Raw genomic sequence first — 20771 nt, forward strand, 5'->3', positions numbered from 1 at the left:
AAAACAGCTGATAGCAATTAGTTCTGTGCTTCATGGGGCTGTGTGAACTCTTTGTTGGCAGTCAACTTTTGGGCCCAATGAAGGAGAATCTCAGTCTTCATTTCAAAAAGAGATGTCTAGTTGTTTGCCTTGAAATGTATTAAATTGATGCAAATCAATTGCTAAAATATGCTCCAGTGCTCCAATGAATGCTAATGGCATGCAGGATTTACCTGTTGCCTCTCCCCTATGCTTCTAATATAGACTGAGGCAGTTAAACTTGAGGTCAGCACCAAAGAACCATTTCATTTAATCTCTCTAAAATCCTGAGGCTGCTCTTGTGTGTGCACAACTGTGTGAAGACAGTGGGCAGTAGATATGCCAGGATTTCATAGGAGACAAATGTTTCATAGGCCTGTCCCAGAATGTTATAATCAGTCTGAAAAAGAAAAATACATCTTCCTCTGAGACTGGCACTGTGGTGGTTGCTGGTCAGTCAGGTGGCTCCCAGGCCAGGGGTTCACCCACATTTGCTTTGTCTCTGTCAGCTGCAGCAATGTGAACTCCCATCCTGTTTGCACAGGGATACATGGAATACATGGGAGATGTACCATGTTGTCCACACTTTCTGGCTAAAGTACATCTAAAAGAGAAAGATCATAAGGAGAGATTTTGCTGCACTGGATGGAATCAGGTAGCCTAACCCTCTCTAGCAGTACCAACCTGCCTACCCCTAGCTACAGCTATGAAGGACCTGAGCCCTTTTCTCCCCCAACCCCATGCATATCCTCTACCATCACATTGAACAAACCTGCTCTCCTCCAGCTCTCTGTACCAGACAAGGACAAATCATTCCCCAATGATAGCTGGTGGAGACCTCCAAAAGCTAAGGTATACCCAACTATCTCACAAAGCAAAGGACACCCAACCACCATTCAAATTGTCACTAGAGAGGACCAGCTTCCCTTCCCAATCAACCACCCCACACCCAGAAGCCATAAAACAATCTACTTGCTATCACTGCTACCACTGTGAAAGAGTTGCTAAGTAGGGGAGGACTTCAGAGGAGCATCTCTGAGCTGCTGGTGAATTAAACATGACAGGGATGTACAAAGGTGGAATAATTAATGGATGTAGAGGATGGGAAGAGTATGAAATTGATGGCTCTACCTTGGTTGGTGCCTCCACCTCTAAAGAGCCTGTAGAGCATGGAATTTGAAAGTTCCCCACTTGGTGACAAATTCTGGGTTATACACCTCTGTGCATAACTTTAATGCTTTATTGGCCAGCTTTAGACACAGCTGTATGCATAACACCAAACCTAAATTTAGAGCTGAATGTTCTTCTGTATAAGCACCTCTCTTTTAATGTTTTATTTATTCATCCCAAACTGCTAATCATACTAAAACAGCAGTGGTACCAGGGACAATACATATGTATACACAAAAATATATCCTTAAATAAGGAAGGATTTTACATTAAAAGGATTTTACAAAAAGATTAAATTGATAATAGATATTAGAGTTGTCCTATAATTATAGAGATATTCTTAAATGTTTTCTCAGGGACAATCTTGAGTGAATTCCCTAAGCTAAAATCTATGTTCAAGTATAGTGATGTAACTAAAAGCAGAATTCAACAATCCCATCCTCCAGTCTTCAACAGATAGCTCCTAGAAACTGCTCTGGGAATGACAAGTACATTGTGCTGCAGTCACAAATAAGAACACACAGTTTATAAATGTCTCAGGTATTTTCTATAAATTGGAGGTCATTGCAAAAAGATGTTAAGATAATAAATCTATCTTATAAACATATTCTCTTGGTACTCAGCAGGGGCCCACTTGGGATCATTTATCTCCAGTTCATTATCTTGTCTGCATTATTCAGCAGCCCAGTTCATGCTCAATGGGCTTCAAACAGCTTTTAACAGCTGAAGTCTTCTTCAATTTTGACTTAAATTCTCCCTGTGTAATAAAAAGTTGAAAACTACTTTAATAGCTCAGTAGATAACTGAATTAATGTCTAAGTTCCGTTTGCCTTATTTTAACAACAGCCATGTTAATGTTCAGTTTCTAATTATCTGATGCGCACACATTTTTTTGTAAACCCTATACCGTAAAAGCATTAATATTTTTAATACATGTTTTTTGTTAAAAAAAGCAAAAGCAGTGCACCTCTCATGAAGTATCCTCTTTGGAAAGTAATGAATCCATAATGAAGTGAAAGCATATCAAACTATAATATATACTGTAGTGAATATGAATTCTGAACAAAAGTGAAGGTTTATTCACATATATATTCATAATCCAATGATATATAAGAGACTGTTTAAAACCTAAGCGATCACTGGGCACATATACATGTGATCTTAAGGCACCTGAATAAACTCTGCCGCACTTCTCACCACAGCTTGTTGCTCCCAGGCATCACTTCTTCATGTGCACCCAGGACCGCAGCATGTCGAGCCAGGTCAGAATAGCACCAGCTGGCAGTGGGCCCAGGGATTCAGTCTGCAAACCCAGGGCTGCTCCAACCTGGCTAAACATGCTGCAGATGGGCTAGCTGGGGCACAAGGGCACTCCGTGTGGGGTTAGCTGGCAGGTAGTCCCTGCACTGAAGCACCTTTGTGACCCAGTCATCCCTGTCAGGGTCTATGCACGCATTGCAGCGCTCTGAATTACACCACTGTAGGGTAGTACTTGTGTTTACAAGTATTAATCTACAGTAGCATTTATTAGTTTACTGAGGCCTAATAGGGCTGCGCATGTAGACAGTGAGACTTTACTTGGGAGCTAATTAAGCAACTCGGGAGTAAACATCTTGATTAGATGTGCACACTATGTACTAAATTATCTATTGCTATATTCTCAGAGTAGAGTGGATTTAGCCAATTTCAGGCTGAGGGCATAGAAAGCCTTTGTGCCATCAGTTTCTCCATTTTCCCTCAATCTCAAGGAAGCCCCCCCACCGCACATTGTGGTTGGGAGTAGCAAGAGAGAAATTGGGGGTGGGAATCTGGAATAACCATTCTTTGTGGAGCTGTTCCTCTGGAAACCCATCTCCGAGGAACAGCTTATTGAACATACCAGCATGGTTTTACAAAATGTTCTGTTGAGCTGAATTAATTTGTACCTCCTAAAAGGAGGTTTGGGGACTATTAGGTATGGGAAGGAGTAGGTAGGCCCTGAGCATTTGGAAGGATGAATCTCTCCATGCAAGTCCCAAGAACCATGAATTTAAAACCTAAACTACTGCCTGTTTCACGGATCAATAAATACTACTCCAATATAGGAGAATATGAAGGAAACACCTCAGTCTGAGACTCCAGTCTTCTATACTATTTTCCCCATATTGGGGGATACCTAGCACTGCATCTGAAGGCTTTAGATTCCCAGGTTAAAATCAGATCTTTACTCTTCCAAGGTGCATGTGTTACTTTTGAACATTTCATTGTGCAAGATCCTTCCCACCCTGTATATCTATTAAATATAATTTTGCAACACTATGCAGGTGATTGTCCCAGTATCCATGATCATTATATCATAGTCTCACGTATTTGTGTATTTTCCTGCATGATGAATTTTCTCAATATCAAAAGAAGCTATATTTCTCAAGTGAAGTGAGTCTTGCCTGTATATAGAGCTTGCTCCCATTTCTATGAAAACATGGGCAAAATTCTTGTATTTAATATTTTAGACGAAAATAAAATGGTATTGATTTTCTTGTTTCATCTGTCAATAGCTATATTATCATAAATTATTTCATGATACCTTTCACAATTAAGGGAAGACAATTAACATAACTGAGATTTTGGAAAACTAAGAGACTGTTCAATGGATGGAAATATACCTGTTAAATGTATCCCATCTATGACTACTTGCTTCACTAATATCATGCGTTATGTGAACATCTCAAGCTCATACCAATCAATGCATTATACTATACCATAGTGGGTGGAACATAGCAAGTACAGGCTGACTGAAGTAAAGTTTGGGTGAGTGGAGATTATATGTTATACAAAGCAAAACAAGTATTAGTAATCAACACCAGTACACGGGATAACAGAAAAAAATATGTACATAGTCATAATTTGGCATATGAGATCAGGAGAACTGCCAAGACTATATATAAACACAGAATGGAGATAAAGAGTGAATCCACAGAAAAGCTAATGAAGGTTCTTTAGGGACCTATCAAATGTCAATTATTTCATCCAACCTATTTAAAAATCAAGCAACCATTGAACATCTTCCAATCACAACTACTGGGATCACAATACTGACAGTGTCTTTGATATCCTAAACTGTGAAAAGCAGATATGATATGAAATAAATGAAGTCACAAAGAATATTTTAAGGAATATTTCCAACCACAAAGTTTCTCAAATAACATTATTTACTTATGTGACTGCATCGTGATTATCAGAGCCCATTATTCAGTTAATAACTAGAGTTCCTATATTCTCCTGTCTAGAAATACATGGAGAGGTACAATATATTCCAAAAGCTTTTTAAAAGTAAAAACACTATGCTGCACTCTAAAACACCCTCACCAATAGGTAAATTAGCAAATTTAGCAAAATAGCAAGTCATGCACTGGCACACAGATATACCTTCACTCAAGAAGGACAGTGAGACACTAGCTTTTGTTTTTTAGAAAAACACGATGCAGGTATGGGAAATGAAGATAAAGCCAGATTTAGTGTAGTTAAAATCTAGTCACTAGGTAAGGAAACTATGTTGTAAAGATTCCTGATCCACTTGAATCTGTTGTGAAGGCATGAATATGAGCATACTAAGTGCTACTGACCTCTAGTCTACAAGGGTTTTGTTGTGTTGGATGTTGTTAACGTGTATGTAAAACTGGAAAAGTGAATTATGAATGAAGTTGGCATAGAAAGAGCAGGTTTCAGGAAATGTATAAAGGTGTGAAAGTAGAAACTTTGGAGTGTAAGCCTGGGATTTACTCTTGAATGTGGTATGCAGAAAAACTGCAGAACATAAAAACTTGTCACAGACAATGAATATGGCACTGTTTCTTGCTTAATCATTTCTTGCTAATGAGATGGTGTTCTGTACAGGCAGTCCTCGGACTTATGACACAATTGGTTCCTGAAAATCACGTCTTAAGTCGAAGTGTTGTAACTCAGAACCAATTTTCTCATAAGATACGATATTATAAATGGGGGATTAGTTCCTGAACCAAGGCCTGATACCCTATTTTCACCAAAAATATCCCAGAATTTTGTACCCGATTATAGATGAGTAATATAGCTACATTAATGTACTTATATTGTAAATAGCAATCATATTGATTTGGAAGGACTTCTCTGAGGTGACTTTGCTGGACTTTTTGAAGGGCTCTTGACTGGAGTCTTCTCAGGAGTCTCGGCTGCAGGTTTTTCTGGAGTCTTGTCTGCTTTCTTAAAGAAAGTGTCCAAGGAAGTTTGGACAGATGTTCTCCAGGGAGATAAGCGATGCAGTGAACTTGTTCGCTGGCATGGTGTCGAATCGGATCAAGTGTTGTAAAGTCGCAAATGATGTCATAAAGTTGAAACAGGGTGTCAATTTATAAACGTTGTAAGTGCAAAACATTGTAACTTGAAATGCTGTAAGTCAAGGACTGCCTGTACCAGGAAAGTATAGAACTGTGACTCATCAAATGCATGCATCTTTTAAAAATATTGTTAATATTACTACGAGAGCAATTTAGTCAATTAATAGTTACAGTAGAAGTTAACAAGGTAAATGTACTAACTAGCCTATTAAAAATGCAGTTTAACCACCCCTGCAAGAGTTTTCATTATCTAGTGAATAGCACTCTAAAATAATGCAAGATGAACAAAGCCAACTGTTGGCTTCTAACAGCAAGAGATGAATGGTATATAAGCCATGTTCCACAAATGAATTATAACCAAGGATAATCAGAAACATGAGAGAAAAGCAGTGTTTGACAAGCTGGCAAAAAGTAAACTAAGCCCAATATGTGCAAAAGTGTCAGTGAGATTGGCACCTGTCCAATAAATTGAACATCAGTTTCTTAAAATATTCTTTTAAATTAGTTTTTTTAAATATAGATTGTCTCAGATTGAGCTGCCTGAAGTAATAGTAGAACAATTTATAGAACAAGGTGGAATTTTGCATCAGAATAAAGGTCTGATACGACCAGTATTACTGCAGGTTTACACCAATGTAACTTTAGTGATATAATCAGAGCTCCACTAATAAAAAACAGGAATTGTATAGCAGTGAATTATCTCCAATTTATATTCATTATAGTATCACCAGTTCATTTAAGAAGAATAAGAAAAGAGGATGCTTGAGAGTTATAATAAGGTAAAGAATAAACGTAAGAAAAGAAAAGAAAGACTGACAAAATGTTACTATAAAAGAGGATTCATAACTGATGTAGTAAAGGAACCAGTCCCAAATGCTCTCATACTTTCCTTCATTGACTTGCAATCATTATGAGAGTTTCCAGAAGAGGTTTCTTCTGTTGGAGGTAACACGTATTCAGAGTAAAGGAGGTCTTATTTTTTATTTTTCATGTATATAATTACTGTAAAGAGGTGCCAGCCTTTAGAAACAAATGCAAAAACACTGGCTGCTCCTTCAGCAGTGCCAGCAGTGGTGTAAAGCATGCTCTTCTGAACAAGGTTCACAAAGTGGGAGACCACAGCAGCTGTAAAGAGACAAATGCAATCACACAAGGAGTTATCAGCTTTATGAATTGAGGAGTCTTGACACTACTTGACATTCATTCTCAATTACCAAGCTCAGGTTTCTCCCATTCGCTGAACAGCACTACAGAATACCTCAAGTAAATGAGTGGATTCTATGCACCCATAACAGTGTAAGTAGCATGGTTCACTTCTTCAAAGGACTTGGGTCAGCCAACAGAGCACTAGGCATTAAATTATATTTGACAGCAGCCATAGGCTATTAGAAAACCACCTCTCCACTATCTTTCAGATGTTTATCTTTGAAGAAAGCACTCACCATTTTATTGCCGTAATAAACAATGTTGTAATTAATAAAAAATGGCATTTGACCTATGGTTGTACACAGTAGGAGACCACTGAAAGTGTTAATTGCCTTCTTTCACACTTCTTTCAGTTGCAACTGCAGGTAGACTTGTTCAAAGGACAAAATTAAGGACTGATAATAAACAGTCAGCAGGGTCATGTGAAAAATTAAATAATTTGTCTGCATAAGGCTGCAACATCATACAAAAAGAGTGTGGGAAAAATAAATGTTCTCAGATCTCCATGTTTATTTTGTGTATAGAGTTTGTCTTACAATCATTATTTACAGTGCATCGATATTAGTAAGGATCTAGTGGAAACTGTTATTTCAGAAGCTTTATCAGCTGGCTTAGCAGAAGAGGTTCAAAATGATTCCCTTCCGTTTTCTAATTTTTGCCTATTTAGCATATGAACCTCTTGGGTACACAGCATCTAGTAGATGTACATGCTTAGTCTGAAAGATCTTCTGAACTAAAATTAACTTTGGAAAAATAAGAAATGCTTTCATTCTTTTTCCTTTTTTTTATTTATAGTGAATGGTCAGAACACATACAGGCACCACTAAGTTTTCTTTGCAGATGGACATTGTGGTATTGATAGATGATTAGTCCATTTTTCAGGTTCTAATGTCTGAATAGTCCAACCATTTAATTCTGTTATTCTTTAATTGTTAGATCTTTAAGCAATACCTTGACTGATATTCCTTTCTAACCAACATAAGTCTGGACTCCTCCCCACAGGAATCTTCAACCAATAAACTAGTCCTCCCTCTTGTCCACTGCTAACTTCCAGTAAATGCCTGGAGATTTATTTAATCCACCCACTTTAGTGTGGAGTCTTCCAGTGGTGTCTATTTTTACCATTACCCTCCCCCTCCTTTGTGGAAAGTTCTTAAAAAACGGATATACTTCCGATTTCCCCAGCAGTGTTCTTAAGAGAGTTACAAAGTGAGGCCCCAACAATCCTATAAAGGTAGTCAGGGGGACAAAGTACTGTGCTGAGAGTTACTGCTTATTTTTCTATTCCTTAAACCACTGTATAACTATAATATGCATTGTTGTAAACTGATCTGATGAAAACTTCCGCAGTCATAATTAGCAGGATCAGATTATGGAATTAAGGAATATTATGGAAGATTATGGATTAAGGAATATTTGCACAATAAGTGTTACTGAATATAATTGAAGAAACACATGACTATCCAAATAACATCAATTTTTGTTTGGTTGGTTGTTTGGTTTGCCATTTGGGGTATATAATAAATGCACCATTTTTACTTTAAGTAATATAAGGCCTTATCTCACACATCTGCCATGTGTGCATATGCTATTTATTCATTGATTGTTTATAACGTGTACACCATTATAAAATCTCAAGATGTATGAACACCTCAAAGAACAGGTACATCTACACGTGCATTAATGTACTTTAGTTAATGCACATTAAATCTAATACTTACATTGTGAGATATTAGGAAAATGGGCAGTAGCCTATCTTAATGCATGTTAACTAAAAAGCATGGGGCACCTATGCATGAGTGTGGAGGCTGCTCCGACATGCTGGAATTCTAGTGAGTTGGAGCAGACTCGATTAATCAAGTCTGCTCAAGCATGGCAATTACCATGCTCCAGTGGCCTCCTGCATCTCATGTATTAGCATCTCTGGGCTTAAAAATGGCTGTGGGAGCACTTGAACTAAAGCCCATTGAATGAGCTTTAGTTCAAGTGCCCCCGCCACCATTTTTAAGCATGGGGACACTGATACTCAAGATACAGTAGCATTTTAAATAGAGCAGCTCTCAGAGCTGCTTTAATTAAAGTAACACCCCCCACCCCAGACTACATGTAAAAGCGCTCAAGGTTTTTAGTGATACTTTAATGCACATTAGCCTATTTTAATGCATATTAGCAAAAGCGCACCTTTTTTTAGTGATGCTTTAATATGCATTAAAGTAGGCTAATGTGAATTAAAGTACATGTTTAAATGTGCCCTGAATGAGATACTTAGGCAAAATAATTCTCCAGAAAGCTCCTCTCATGGAATTTGTCTTTTCATAAAATAGGGGTGATGAGACATGCCTCCAAAGTCACTAGCTCTTCTGGATCTTCAGGAGGCCAGCCAACTGAGTGAAGATACAGAGCTTTTGTAGCTTTGGTCCCCAACCTTAACTATGGCTGACCTTGGGCACCATTTAAAAGTTCCAAGTAAAATAACGTGTGAACCATTTTTACCTACTCAGGGGCTACATCTACACAAGAAACTGACTGCAGTTGTTAATGCGCAATCATTTACTGAGCAGTAACCAGAGTTACTGTGCAGTAGCATTGTGGAATGGCACAGCATTTTGGAGAATGACACTGGATGGACTGCTGACATGCTGACAGCAGAAGTGGAAACCACTTCTAGATGTCTGCATGTAAAATTTGGGAGGATAATCCCTATATTTATTTAGTAGAGATTGTATATTTCTAGTCCTAAGTAGCAAATTACTACCATGACCACGTATACATTTTCTCCTTTTCCTTTATCTTTTCTAACTTGTCTAATTCTCTTATTGTCTCAGTCTGTGTAAACTCTCCTGTGATCATGTCTACTTTTATGTCTATGCACTAGCTAGCAGATTAAAAGTGTTCCCAGAAACAAACAGTAATAATAGATAAAAATACCATGTTGACATACAATATTTTTTAGTATTGAAAATGAATTACTTACTTTTAATGCAAATATAAGGGTCCATCACTTAATGCACTTGTGGTAAATATTAGAACTAAGGGAAATGGATAAATATGTAATGCTTATAAAGAACAATTTTAAGTTGAATGAACCAGCTTAATTACTTCAACATAAGTTATAATGGGTACATTAAAACTACATTTAAAAAGAAACAAACAAACAAGCAGAATAAAAGCACATGAAGTATAGTTATAGAATAAAAATAATAAGATTACACTTCAGTGTTTAAAAAAATACAGTTTTAATAAGCACTTATTCATCAATTATTAAAAAGATAGCTTTGTGGGAATGCTACCGAAGAGTCCAAATATTGTCTGATGTTATTACAGTATCTAGCTAGATCCTGGGGCTCTTACTCATATTCTGATTATACATTTTTATTTATATAGGCCTGAATGTTAATACATCTGATGGAAATGACCATCTTCTGACTTTTCAGTCATATCATAGTTACTATTAAAATAAATAGGAAAATTCTGTATTACTTACTGTTGTAATGTTTCCACTGATGTTAAGGAGAGTTTTGCTTTAGTAACTGGTGTGGAAGCTAGCCTGAAATGTATTTGCATGTACAGGAAATGTTTACTGTCTTTGTTTATATTTCCAAATATCATCTCTTTCACTAGTTAAAGCTTCAGGGCTGAGATTAAACAAACAAATGTTGTTTAACAAGTATAAAATACATGTGGCCTTATATTATCAGGAAATATATTAGCCTACTCATTACTTTATTTGTTTGGCATGTACACACTGACAACCTTTCACAGCATCAGTCTTTTGAAAAGGATAAATCTGTTTGAAATGGATTAACCTTCTTACTTTCCTATGTAAGAATAATGGTACTGATGCAAATGTTAATCAGGTCTTTTTGTTACACACAATATTCAAAGCAAACCCTTGCATTACAAAGGAAATTAATGTGCTCTGAAGGTGTTAAGTGGCTCAGTGAGACAGAATTCTGGTCGAGACTTGCTGCCATCTTCTGGTTTTACTAAAATCTTGTAATCATAAAAAATAAGGCCCTTTTTCACTGAGGCAGACAATCAATTTGGGACAGAACCAAATCGAAATATTCTTTTCCTCTTAAAGTCCATTTAATTTAACAGCAGTATATCTTGTAAATTTTAAATCTATACAAGATTTTTAAAGGATTTTTCAATCACTTTAGTCCTAATCTGGGATTATCCCTTATTGAAAATGTAAACAGTGAGTTCTACAATCAGCGAATCTTGACCTTCAAACTGAATTGATGAACAGAATTGGAAAAGCAGCTAAGAATTTCAGGGTATTACAGAAATGTGAATGGAATAACAGCAAACTGCCAGCTAAAGTGAAGTTATGAATCCATGAGACTTGCTGCTTTATGGTTCAGAAACATGAACTACATATGCTAGGCACATCCAGAGACAAAAAAGCTTCCACATGAAATGTCTGCATAAGATCCTGGAAATAAAGTGGGAATACAAAATTTCCAACCACAGAGGTACTGGAGCAGGTAGGATTGACACACTTAGAAGCCACTATCAAGAAGAGGAGGTTGTGATGGATCAGATTATGTCAGGAGAATGGGAGAAGACTGTATCTCCAAGAATATTTTGTATAGTGAGGTTCGAGACAGCTCTATAAAATGGAGTCACCGTATATGGCAGTACCATGATGTGTGCAAAAATGACATGAAATCATTCAACATCAATGTAGAAAGCTGGAAGGAACATGCAGAATCCCATCCAATCTGAGGCATCATCTGGCACTGGGTGCAGCTCAACATGAAGCGACTTTGATCCAGAGGCTGGAAGCAAAACTAGAAAGAAGAAAGCAGATTGCTGTAAATTTAGACTCCAACTTAGACAACACGTAAATCTGTGAAACTTGTAACAAGCTGTGTTGTGCTTGAATCGGACTGGTCAGCCGCAAATTGATCCATCAGGGACCTGACTAGACCTCTTATGTGTATACAATGTTCCAGAGGATCAATGGTTGCCAATCCAGATGTATACCACAGGTACTCAACCTCTGGCCCATGGTCTAGATCTGGCCCATGGAGCTGTGTTATCCAGGCTGTAGGGCTCCCCAAAGGTCTGAAATTTGGTGGCAGGGGAGCAGTGACGGAGTTAATTGACACTCCCTTGCTGCCAAAGTTCCAGATCCATGGGGAGCCCCACAGGCTGGATAAATGATCCTGTATACCAGATCATTGCTGGTGCGTGCCTGGATCCATGTGCACAGGATTCGGTCAGTGAGTGGCTGGATTTAGCCAGCATGTGGCCAGATTCAGGTGCACTTGATTTGGCCCATTTGCCAACCCCATGCATTGTCCCCATGTGTGATCCAGCCTGCAGACCAACCCTATGCCACTCATCTGGCTTTTGGGGCCAGAAGATTGGGAACCATTGATAAAAAATGGGTTTTAATTAAAAGAAAATCACAGGGAAAGGAAAGACACAAACTTCCTGAGGAAGACCTAGCTATGCCACCAAGGTAAAATTGCAGTCTGTCTCTCTGGACAGGTTGGTCTCGCCCTACACTACTTAGAAATTAAGGAAAGAATCAAACAGGTACAGTCCTGGGAGGCAAAGCTGGTGTTAATTTGTGCAATTTAGAAGTCTGGCTCCTCTTCACAGGGATCCACCATCCCCATACCCTGTCCTTACCACACCAGATGTTTCAACCTTGATCTCATTAGGTCTCCTCTGTGGGAGCTGTAATCTCTATGCTGCTGTGCTTAATGTCAAGGCAGCCGGTTTCTTGCCATTGGCCTCTTGTCCCATTCTTCACCCCACAGGTCACAAATAGACAGTCATACAATTTCCCCCTACCCTTATCCTTCAGGGAAGGATTATCTTGGGCCAATGCCCCAAACTCACATTTTAGATCAGTTTTTCTTTCTTCTTCTCCCAGGTCTCCAGGATGAAGCCTCACACCCACCAGACTCAGACTCACCGGTTCAGATGCAGCACCTCCTTTGTTGTCCTCACTCTTCAGGTAAGTCTTACAGTGTAATATTCCTCGGAGGCTCCCTGGTCAGCTGCACACCATCGTCTCCACTCCATGCTCCTATGAGGTTCCCTCAGTGCTGCTCCCCTCACTGGAGGAGAGCTGACTGTTCAGTCAGCTCTCTTTTAAATTCCTGTGCCAATCAGCTGTGTGCTCAGCTGGAGCATCCCATTCGCTGCTTTGCCAGTTCTCCCAGCTGATCACATTAATAAGCATCCGGGGAGTTGGGTGCAGCTTTCCCCCCATCTGGGCTTGCTGCCACAGTAAGTTTCTTTTCCCCCTTTGTTCTTTTGGTGTTTCATGATAGAGTAGGCTTACTGCCCTTCCCAAAAATTCATATCTTGAAAGCATGACAATTTGATTGTTTTACCACTTTTAAGAAAGCAACAGTGGTAAATGCATAATCCAATAACAGTAACTAATGAAATGTCATCAAAAGTCAGGCATCTTTTAACTAAATCCCTTACAGCAGGGGTGTCAAATATACAACTGGGGGCCAGATCTGGCCCATGGAGCAATGTTGACTGGCCCATGGGATTCCTAGAGGGGCTAGGAAATCAGAGACAAGGCAAGCAAGAGAGGGGGCACCCCCAAAATATGGGGTACAGGGCCCCATGTTGGTGGGGGGGGGTTGAGCAATAGCTGTGTTAACCCTCCCACCACCACCACTCATCCCATCACTACTGTGTTTGGATCCAGTCTGTAAGGAGCCCTGTGGTCCAAGTTTGGCCCACAAGAAGAGCTGAGTTTGACCCATTGCCTTACAGCATTGCAAAACTGAGTAATTTATAATAGTGTTTTTATTTCTATTTGGAAAGTATTTACTCTGCTCTGCAAACTTTACCTCATGTTTATGCTATTATTTTAAATAATTCTAAGTCTGTGTTTAATTGGAGCAAAGATACTTAGTGGCAAAAGGAATATTACCTCTATCATAGATCATATGTTCAAAGGCCTGAATTTTCTTTTCATCTGTAATTATAGTTCTTCTACAGAATTGCATATTAACAGGGTAGTGTGTCATCTCCAAAGATACCATTCAGTGATTCAGTCTACCTTAAAACTCAGGATTCTCCTGAGTCTTAGGGTGCCTATAGATGTTCTCCAATGCGTTCTAATTAAAATGCTCCAGAGTGCCTCACCCTCTTGTGAATAAGCATCCTGCATTTCAAAATTGCTGTGGAAGCACTTTAACTAAAACTCATCAAATGAGCTTTAGTAAAAGTGTTCCCACAGCCATTTTGAAATGCAAGACACTTAATACATGTGACAGTGAGGTGTTTTAATTAGAGTGGCTTTCTGGGAACTGCTCTAATTAAAACACTCCCCCTCCTCCTCTGCTCCCAGCTCATCTATGGGCACCCTTAGTGCTTTATTCTACCCACTAGAAAACACCATGAATATCAAATGCAGGTTCAGACAGTTAATATATGTTGCCAGGCCTGGCCTTTTTTAGGGATCAGTGTGAATAAGTAAAATGCTTGGTTTCCATTAAGAGACATTTGTTCTTTGGCTAGAATAATGACTGAAGAATAGGACAGAGCAGGCTAACATAAACACCATGTTTTGTCAGAGGCAGATGGTTTTGGCAGTAATATCATTCAGTGAGAGACAACAACCGAACAAGTGGTACATCTAATCTTTGATCTTCGCAAGTAGATGGGACCCCCTCCATTTTGTTTCGCTTCATTTCCCACTTGACCCTCATATCTTTGATATTTCCCATTCCTCACATCAGACTGTCATCTGACCCCCTGGTATTTCCAGAAGTGTTATAGGATGCTTTTTTGCTCTGTGTGTCTGTGCACGCACATGCTCGCACTCATGCATGCATGTGCCTGTGTGTACTTTTTTCTGTAAACTGATAAAATCACTATTGACTTTCATTAGCTACTTGTTTTAAAAAGGGTGTTACAGTGCCATGTGGGTTTTAATTACACAGATTTATCACTTAAAAGTATTAGAATTCGATTGCCTACATACTCTATTCCTGTGCCTGTGCAAAAAGCTCGTAGGAAAGTACAGCTGGAAGGAACCGCACAAAGTCATTTTGTCCAGCCCCCTGCTCAAGGCAGAATTATTCGTGACTAAACTATCAAGCCAAGTGTCAATCCAACCTGCTTTTGAAAGTTTCCAAGCAGGAGACAGTGGATTGGAATGAGTAGCACTGGGTCGGAACTAGCCATTGATTTTTACAAATGGGCCCCCGTCCAAAAAAGGTTGAGAACCACTGCTCTAGACAAACAGTATGGTACAGCAGTTCTGAGAACAGTGGTGCTACTGACTCACAACTCCATTATGCACTCTGTGACTGTATAGAGATAGATAAATTCTGGAGGGCAGAGCAGGATTTAAAGCTGATTCCAGCAACCTTTCCCATGAATAGGCCCAAATATGAAGAAAAGCATACAGGCTTCCTTTCCCCTTAGTGTGCCTACTTTGTAGCATGCATATTAAGAATGATGGATAAAATATCATTAAGTATGAACCTCTGTTCTCCTTTCCATGTGTCAATCATGTCACTGGTCATGTGTAGACAAAACAAGGGGTGTGTATGCACAACACTGTAAAGTGGGCTAAATGCTTTTGCACTGGTTTAATGGTGTCAGTGTTTGCACACCTCGGCAGCATATTGTACATTAATTCAAGCCACCGTAGGAAACTCGGGGGCGTAATGTGCCTTAAATGACTTGGGGTGCAGCAAACTAAAACTCCAAGGAGGAGTTTTAGTTTGCTGCCCCTACAGCCATGGAGTGAAGTACCAGGCTCCGTGCAGCTCCACAGCTATGCAGGAAGCCCTGAAGGCAGCCTGGCAGCAGCCCGGGAAGGCAGGCTCCACCCAAGAAAAGTGCACAAGGGCCCCATGCTTCCCTAAGTGACATACCTGAAAATAGCTAGAATGCATCACACTGCAAAATGCCTTATCTATCCCTATAGGCCCTTAGCACAGGGGCAGGCAAAATATGGCCAGCAGGCTGAATCTGGCCTGCCAGTCAGTCACTTGCATCTGGCCCTTAGGCGCCCACCAATGAATTGTACCCTGCTGAGCCCTTCCACCGTGAGGGTTGGGAGTGAGGCATGCACGTATATGCACCCCTCTCCCACAACATACCCTATTGTGCCTTGCTCCCACCCTCATGGATGGGAGGGCCCAGCCCAGCCAGCTGCAGCTTCTGAGTTGGGCTGCTTCTGCCACTGCTACAGCCACCGGGGGACCTACTTGGCTTCCCTGGCATCCCACTTGTTCTGGGCACCAGGTAGGGAAGTGGTGGGGGTGGGGGAAGGGCAGGTGGGAGCTGCAGCTGGGTGGGGGCAGGGATTGTGGGCCTGGAGTTGGCAGCAGTATGGAGTCCATGCCCAGAGGGCCAGCAAGAGTGCGGCACTTGGATGGGCAGGGTGTGGGTGTGAGGGAGGGTGGGGGTGTGGGGACCCCCCACATGCTCCCCTCCATGGCATACAGCCCCCACTGCTGGCAGCAGCAGCAGCAGGCAGGGGCGCTCAGGGAACTGATGCCTGGTGCAGGCACTGGTGCTGGCACCCAGTGGTGCATGGTTCCATCCAGCTCTGTGCATGGGGGTGAAAAGTGCAGCCTGTCCAGTCCACCTCTATTGCAGGGGCTTTGCATGGCATGCCTTGTCACAGGCCAGCTGGGCACCGTGAGTGTATCAATTTTATCACAGGCCAACTGGGCTGTTTGATTCAGTTTCGGATCGAGGAGGCAAAAGTTGGGAGTGGAATAAAGGCAAATTTATTATAGCTTACACACACACAACAGTTAACAGAAAGATAAATGCGATAAGCAGATAAGGCAGTATAAAAGAGCTAATAGTAAATAATAACAGATAATAATAACAGATAGATAGATCAATCTGTCACAGGCCAACTGGGCACTGCGAGGGTATTAGCCACACTGGGCTGTTCAAAACAACAAATAGACAGACATGGGTTGGCAACTTATCGATAGTCCCTCAATGCCAGGTGCGCGCTAAGTGATTCCAGCAAAGTCAGGCGTCCCTGATGATCGACGCTGTCAGAGGGATTACCGGGGAAGGTCTCTTGCTCAGGATCCGATCCTCACTCACACCGGGAGTCTGGGGTCTGGGTGTGGGACAGAAATGACTGTTCTGTTCCCTCCTTCCTGCTGGCCACCCAATGCATGTGTTTTTTATACCTAGTCTTATGTTAATCTGTTGGCCTCAGGGCCACTCACAATATTGCCCTGTAGCTGTTACCCTATGGGATTGAAAGGTGTTAAAATTATCATAAAAGGTTATTACCCAGACTCAGGTTTATCCAATAAACAAATTATGACGCATCACCTTTAGGTTTGAAATTGACATCGCTCTGCCTAAATCCCAACCCCTTTTAGGCTTCAGCTGAATATGCTTTCTTGGGATACGCTTTCCTGGAATGTGTTTGGGTGTGCCTAGCAGTTAGATCCAGTTTTTATCGCTAAGGCTGAACCCTGAGCAAAAAACCGTTAGGCCAGCTAATCTCACAGCTACAGCTTTGCCTCTGGGGCCCAGTCAGTTCCACGAACGGTTAATTTATCAGTTTGGTTAAACTTATGACAGAAAAGTTACATTTGCAGTTTACAAACTTACAAGCTTATATTAACTAATATTACCTATTTAGGCAAAATACCAAATGCCTCCAAGAAGCACATATTATTGCTTATTAATCCCTCTGGTTCTGGCTATCACAATGCCTGCAGCTCCCACACTTGCACAGCACTGGAGGAAGCCCTGTGCTAGAGCATGCTGCCTTCCCTGCCCCATGCCACGTGTATCCCAGGACTCCATGGGGAAGCAGGAGCCCAGGACTCCATTCAACTTCCAGCAGAGTCCCAGTCCTAGGACCTGCATGGCAGGGGAAACAGAAAGCATCCGGGTCCCATGTGGGGCTTCTCCCAGTGCTACATGAGTGCAGGAGCTGCAAGCGCACCACATTGAGCCCCTACAATAGAGGCGGGCCCAGCAGGCTGCACTCCTCACTCCCACGTGCAGCACTGGCTGGAATCACGTGCCACCAGGCACCAGCACCTGTGCTAGGTACAAGCGCCCCAAATATCCCTGCCTGGTGCTGCTGCTAGCAGCAGGGGCTGCACACCATATGGGGGGAGTGTATGGGGGAGTTCCCACACCACACACTCTCTCTCACACCCCACGCACACATACCCCCACACTCCACCCTTCATGCGCCCCACCACACCATACACAGCCTCAACACCCCACCATACATACACACCCAACCACACCCCATACCCCCCACACACAATATACAAGAGTAAGACTTTATTTTTTAGTTATTATGCAATCATCTCTATATACAGTGCAGAAATACAGATCATGACAAATATTTTTTGTATTAGAATTAAGATGTTTTAGTAGGTGTTTGACTTTTAGTGTATGATTTGGTTTTTTTCTGGTTCCAAGATGGCAACCCTCCCTTCTCAAAAGGAGTATTTCCAGGGGGCAAGGGGAGGGACTTCCAGTGGCAAAGGTCAGATGTTAGGGGACTTCCAGTCCCAATATGGTAACCAAGGGGTGGGTCTACCCATGCAGCCCTCGACAGCTCACCAAAACTCTTAAGCGGCCCTCCAGCAGAAATAATTGCCTGCCCCTACTTTAACATGCCTTACATTGGGGCTCAAAAGGGTGAGGGATAATAAAGAGTTGTTCCACTGACTAATCCATATATAGACTATCTATTGCCAAGACTATTTTCAAGGGCTCAGTTCCACCTGTTCCATGGATTTATATTTTCTCCTGTGCATAATCCCATTGATTTAAATAATTTTATTTTACCTTAAAATGGTAGAAAACAAATTCTAATTATAAATAATAATTACAATCACACTGTTGAGGATACAGCAGTAGAAATTATAATCAAATTACAGTCTTGACAGATTTAAACAATCAGTAGCATACTATGAATCTGGTTAATTACTTAGTCACTGGCATAACTGATCGTTATGTTTTTACTAGGTGGTGCATTTATGGTAATCCCAACCAAAGTCCTATTGGTCTGTGTACAGAAATCTCTGTTAAATTGTCATCTGTTAAAACATAATTAGTCATTTCCAAATATACACATATTAAATCTCAATGACATTTGCCTATGAAATTAGTTGGCTTCAAAGATACTTTGACTTGTGCCCTCCATAGCGCCTGTCAAGCCAGCTGATGCTTGCAAAGCACTGGATACTTTTTAGCTTTTCCTGGCTCAAAAAGTCATAGATGATTGACCATCAATTTTGCAGAATGATCTTCTGTTTTGGAATGAGTGTTGGCAAAAATGCAAAGCGAAAGCCTTTGATTATGTTATGCTATCATAATCTTGTAATTCTTGTATGTCATTCACTCTGAATTTTTATAGCAAAAAAAAACTACATTAAACATGTATCTGTACAATCAGATACAGGTAATTCATACAACAAGCCTGAGTGCATACAATTTACAACAAGAATCTTTTAAATATAGTTTTCTTTTTATTATAAATGTAAAAAATCATTCTTTATTATGTCTTGATATGGCATGCACATTACCAAATATGCCACGCATGGATAATTAGTCATCTTTATAAATCCACTCGGAGTGACAAATTAACCAGATTTTACCATACTGGGAAATCTCAACTATGTCCACTAGATGGTACCATCTCCATCAAGTAAAATAGAAGACTTTAACTGACTCCAAACTTTCCTTGACATTAATAGCTAAATTGTTCAGACAATCTGTTTTGTAAAATCATGTCAGAAAAAACATGAATACTACTGCTTATTACTTCAGCACCAAGAGGTTCCAATTTAGCTGATGGTATAAAACAGTATGCATTATAATTTGGGCTAAAGTAAATATCTTTGTAACTCATCAGGACATTCCCATTCTTAGCTGACATTTTCTGTGCTTAGTTCTGCCAATTTTTTAAATGCAATTAGGCCTCTGTGTTGTAGCAAATAAAAATACATCAAAAGAAAAGTTCTGCTTTTTTGGCTGAGATTTCAGTAATACAACTGAAGTATGACAAAAGCCATCATTGATGACTAATGTCTAGGATTTAATTAATACAATTGATTCAAAATTGAATACTGTTCATATGGCTGTCCAACATCTTGACAGATGAAAGGAAATGCGATGAAGTCAGTCAGTCAATGGTGCTTGGCAGTGGTGTGAGAGAAGAGCCTGATGTATGAGTGGCAAGCCTTCCCACTGTGGCTATAGTTTGACTTATCAGATAAGATGGAGGTTGAAGCACACTCTGCTACCTGTCTTGCCTGTGGGCCTCAGCTCCCTGACGGCTCTCCACGGTGACTGCACCAGCTTAGACCTGGCTTCTCCAGACTGAGCGGTTGTGGGAAGGGTACTCCCAGTTTTCAGTGGGAATGCTGAATTTCTTGAGACCGTGCCAAGGTATTTCAAGACACCTTGTCACTGTATCGGAGCTTTGGCCTTCTTCTGCACTGGGGACAGTACTATCTTACAGTGGAGTAATTCACTGCAATTAAATGTACGTGTAGATGCTGACCGGAGGAATAAATTGCTCACAGTCAGCCCAGCCAGCAGGGGGCCAGACTCTTGCCTGCTGCCTAACCACACAGCTCTACACTTTCAGCACCCTCAAACCCCATCCAGCCCCTCTGCCATCCAACCCCATGACCCAGAGCCCAGGGCAGAGCAGGGCAGGCATGGCCCTGCCATAAGCTGCTCTGCTCAGCTCAAATTTCTCCTGTCATGGGAGCACATGTACATGCTGCACCCAGGAGTAGTTTACTCTGGCTCAAACTGTTCCAGAGTTTCACAGCTTCACATAAATTTAGGGCTAGAAGGGATCTCGAGAGATCATCAGGTCCAGCCCCCCTGCTCTGCTGGGTTCAAATAACCGTAGCCCAATATGCATCCCATCTCCTTTTAAAGATCTCTAGGGTAGGTACCTGCATGCCCCCGACTGAGAGTCTATTCCAGAGTCTGGTCACATGTGTCATAACCCAAGGGTATGATTTTGTGTGCGCTTCGGCACTGCAGAATTATTTCCCGCCA

Source organism: Alligator sinensis, unplaced genomic scaffold (genome assembly GCF_000455745.1).
Source record: "Alligator sinensis unplaced genomic scaffold, ASM45574v1 scaffold728_1, whole genome shotgun sequence".
NCBI classification, from domain to species: Eukaryota; Metazoa; Chordata; order Crocodylia; family Alligatoridae; genus Alligator; species Alligator sinensis.